The sequence below is a fragment of the Calidris pugnax genome, unplaced genomic scaffold (assembly GCF_001431845.1).
Source record: "Calidris pugnax isolate Ruff unplaced genomic scaffold, ASM143184v1 scaffold171, whole genome shotgun sequence".
Lineage (NCBI taxonomy): Eukaryota > Metazoa > Chordata > Aves > Charadriiformes > Scolopacidae > Calidris > Calidris pugnax.
The window spans coordinates 988,048-992,642 of NW_015091064.1; the positions used below are offsets into that span (position 1 = coordinate 988,048).

Genomic DNA, 4,595 nt, shown 5'->3' on the forward strand with positions numbered 1-4,595 from the left:
GGGGGAGACTGGTGATTCATTGGCCTAATTATCCTCCATAAGACGTTAGGGTATGGGTTTAATGTTGTGGGTTGGATTCTCCCTCCCCCAGCCTGTGTCTCGTCAACGCGCATTATCCGTGGGGAAAAGGAGATGCAGGTCATGTTTAAGCAGCGTTAATGAGAGCACAGTATTTTTCCTGAAGGTTAAGTTAGCCAGGTTAGCAAATTTCAGGTAAAGTATGCTTGAAAACCTTCCATTTCTTTTACTTTCTCGCTGGTAGCAGTTTCTAACGAGACTTGAAACGTTAGACAAACACAGAAAGCAGAATTCAAGCATCAGACGAACCCACTACTGTCAATAAGGGAGTACAATTTCAGCTTGACAGGAGTATTACAAGAATATACCCGCTAACGAGCAGCTTTAATTGGCCTGCATATTGTGGCTGTCACTGTTAAAACCTGTTCCTATACAGTCCTATTTTATACATCCTTTAAACGTATAGTTCTCTAAAGCAGTTAAGGAGACAATACTTTACTCACTGGGCTTTTGATTTTGGATGGGAAAGAAATGGGAAGAAAAGGAATTGAAAAGAAAATAGGAAACCTTATTAAGCATATGATATTAGTGACTGGAAAACTACGTGAAAGTCAAACGTACAGTAAAAAAAAAGCAACAGACTTTTTCGGGTTCAGTGCACTTTGACAGTTTTGAACGTAAATTATTATTTATCCATAGATTGCAATGGCTGCAGAGGTTTCACTGACATTCACTATACTCAAATCTTTTAAAATGTAACGTGTTCTGTAACGATCCCACGTTTTCCTCAGCAGAACACTTTGTCTTAAAAGTATTTTTAATTTAGTGATTTGCAGGAGTTCACTGCTCGTCCTCGCAAATCCTTCACACAATAGAGTTTAATGTGTGGCTTCAGTTTCCAGTACAGGGTCATGCTCATAAAGAATACAAATGAAAGAGAAGATATTTAAAAAAAAAAAAAAGTTACTGCGCATGTGCAATTGGCAGTTATTAAATGATAACAATGTAACTTCTAGATAATAAAAGTCAAAATACCAAATAGGGCAGAGCAGATCATTCCCTAATGCTATGTAAAGTGTCTTACTTTAAAGAAGTTAGGCTTTAAAACCGCCTAACCTGCAAATTTGAATATAAAATACTGTTGCAACTGGAGACTGCAACAGTCATTTATATGTATAACGAAACCTTTAAAAGATCTTCCAGATCAAGTTTCAATCAATAAAATTATTTGTACTGTCAAACTCTGAAAAATTGGGATTTGCAGTGCAGCCGCAGGAAATACGCTAGGCACAATAGTGCTGGTGAGGGCAAACGTAATTTTGAGGTGGTGAGCTGGACACGTTGTTTATTCGCACAAGAAGAAAAGTGAAAGCATTTAGCTCAACAAAGCCCTCTTTCACGAGGAAGAAAAAGTCTGGCTAAGTATTGGCAACACCTGTAATGCCCCTCACGTTCTGAGAGTTAAATTGCTCGGCTGCAAGGAAGTACTGTTTAAACTACGCTGCCCCGTTGATCTCTCCGAGCAAACAAAACGCACGCGAAGGCAGCCTTTAAAAGAAAGGAAGGAGTACTTCAATGTAGAGCGCTCGGTGCTTTAGCACAGCCATCTTCACGCCGCCTCATGAGAAGGCATGAAGCCTCTCCCGCTTTCGCCTCCTCACGGAGCAGGGCCGGCGGGGCGCCGAGCGGAGCCGTGCCCGGCGGCGGGCGGGGAGGCGGGCGGCAGCTGCCGGCGGCGGACAGCTCCCGGTGCTGAAGGGCGCGGGCCGGCCCGGCGGGCACGACACGCCTCGCCCCGCCGAGCGGGGGCTGAATAGCGCTGCCTGCAGAACAATGGCAGCCGGCTCCAAATCCCCCTATAATCACATTAATGAGATTAATCAGCGAATTAGCAGCAGTCAAATGTCAGGGTGGCAAGGAGGAATCCAACCAAGCTGGGTAATTAACTTTCGGGGGGCAGGGGAAGGGAACGGGCCGCGCTCTCTGTCAGGCTTTTCACGAAGTTTCCCGGGTTTTGTTCCCCAGCCTTTGGCAGACGCTGGCACTGGGAGTGGAGGGGGGAGGAGGGGATAAGACGGAGACCTCAACCTTTGCGTGCTGTAAGACAGCCTGCTAACGCACAGCGTCCCGATCCTTCCAGCTGAAGTCCATTGAGGAAACTAGTACGGTTCCAAACAACCCACCCCGACCGCCAGAGCTGCACTGCACTGAACTGAGCCTGAAACGAGTTCTGTGATCCAACTTCCACCGCCAATTCCAATAGCCATGATAAATATGGCGGATGCCAAAGGAGTATTACATCTTACTCCTTTTTAAAAACCTACAAGAAAGATACTCTTTCTGAAATCAGAGGGGTGGGGGAAAAAAAAGAGCATACTTTAAATAACTATGAGCAATAGATTGTCACGACAAGTTAGTGTTAGATCTGTTGCAGAGTGTTTTCTAAAACGAACACGCAAAAAAAAGGAATTTTAATCAAGTAATTTAGAGAAAGTTACTTAATGCAGACAAGTCAGACACCTGGTCTCTAGCTGACCTCAATAAAAGTGAAACTTCTCTCCACCTGAATTCAGCACCCACGACCATTCCTCCGTTGCAAGCACAACATATAAAAGGAGATTCACAGTAAGTTATAAATGAAATTTAAATGTATTTATTTGCAAGACCTAGAGTACTGCGTATCTCCCTTACTATCCTTAAAAGGAGTATCGTCAACCATGCAAAGCATTTATCATGTAAAAACTCTACTTTTATGCACACGCAACTTCTGCAGAAAACAAATAAACATTTAAAAAAGCCTCCTCTTTCCCGAGACAAGGCTGTGCACGTTGTTCAGCACACAGAAGAAAATGGCATGCTTCTGTTCCAGTAAGTTTAATCTTTGCTAGTGATAAATAAAAGAAGCAACCCTGTGTAATGTCTCTTCCATGAGAGACTAAGTCTTTTCTTTTTTACTAGTATGAGTCGTTTCCTTTTATACTCTTCTGTTACTTTTTAGCACTAAATTAATAAGACAGACAAACTTGCTCTAAATATACATGGACTCCAGTCATACTTATCTGAACTATTTTAAAATTGAAGTATAGGCTGTCACATTTTCAGATAGTCAAATGAATTAACCTTCCCTTATTTACAAAGCTTTTTCTCTTTAAAAACAAACTATTATAGATAAAAAACGTTTAAGATAGTGTTCTTTCAAAATACTACTTTTATACGAGTGTTTCCCTTTAAAGTACAAATTCGCTGTTTTCAAATGTCGTTTTAGTGTAAAAACACAGTATCTTATAATCTTTTATTTAATTGTACTCGGCTGTCAGGAGACTTGAGCATTCCAATCTGTGAAGTTTTTGTCTCGGGTTCTCCATATCAAACAAGTACCGTCCAACATGCAGCAAGTTTATATAAACAACAACATGCTTAATGCATGCAACATTATGCCTTCATATAGTAAACACACACTTTAGGATTTTTTATCAGCTATTCTACAGCCCAATATAATTTCGGCTGCACAGCAGCATTGCCAGAAGTACTTGAAAAGAGCAAACAATGGACATTTAAGTACAAGCTACAGAACGACTGCAAAAATCACAATAATCTTTCCAGTTTGCTACAAGAATCAACCCCCACCCTGCACAAAACACAGCCCACACCTGCACCGTTAACCATTTACAAGTTAAACATAAGCAAGACATTTCAGCACGGTTAAGAAACACCCTGGCTTACTACAACTTTGAAAGGATGAGGAGTAAGAAGCATACCACAGAGACCCAGAAAAGGCTGCTTTTTTCTTCATTGAACACTGAAAAGATACCCCATGTTCCAGGGAATTAAAAAAAAATAATATATATATTAAAATACACCCACCAACACAGTAAAAAAATCAGGGGGCTTCAAGAAGACTGCAGGGAAAAAGCTCTCACTCTCTTTAGTGTGCAGAAGCTTAGGGGGAAAAAAATGTCGCCCTGGCAGGAATGACAAATGCAGTAGGATAGGCTAGCAGGCCTGAGGGATCTGTTTTACTTCCACATACATCCTCTAATGCACGCACTCCCACTCATCCTCTCGAGATGCCTTTTTTTTTTCCTCCACTTTTTTTTTTTTTTTCACCAGCTCCAAATCCCCGGCATATGACCTTCTGTTAAATAGATAAAAAAAAATTTGCTTATCAGTCATGCAAATGAGGCTGAATTCATTTTCCACAACAGATGGCCTCATAGATAATGATGATGGAAGAGAGAAAATTGAATGTCTCTCACAAGGTGGTCATGGCAACGGAGAGCAGAATAATATCAATAATAAGCTCACTGCATAATAAGGTTGTCAATCCCACAAATCAAAGTCTCCAGCTAAATCAGGTATCCCACCCCCAGCTAGTTATCAGGTAAATAGAGAAATAGAGAGCGTCCTTTTTCTTTTTAAACGAGGAGCTGTGAAAAGAAATGGTAGCTCCAGCGATTCCAGGCTACAAGGGGAAGGAAAGAGCAGAAGAGATTTTTTTCTCCGCTAATTGTGTTTTATTTAATGATTCGGGGAGGGGGAGTGTGGGGTTTTTCCTTTTTTTTTTTTTGTTTATTATT

At 41.2% G+C, this 4,595-nt stretch overlaps 1 protein-coding gene across 2 annotated transcripts in view; it reads right to left on the reverse strand.

The window, feature by feature from the left end:
- The window catches only part of MYT1L (myelin transcription factor 1-like), a 300,708-nt gene extending 296,732 nt beyond the window's left edge, over window positions 1-3,976 (reverse strand). Inside the window, exon 1 of one of the 2 annotated variants that reach the window (XM_014956856.1) lies at window positions 3,883-3,976. The gene's annotated coding sequence lies outside the window, so the exon portion shown is untranslated. Of the gene's footprint in view, window positions 1-3,776; window positions 3,796-3,882 lie in introns of those variants that run through there. The other variant, XM_014956860.1, reaches the window with a different exon arrangement.
- Between the last annotated feature and the right edge of the window lie 619 nt (window positions 3,977-4,595).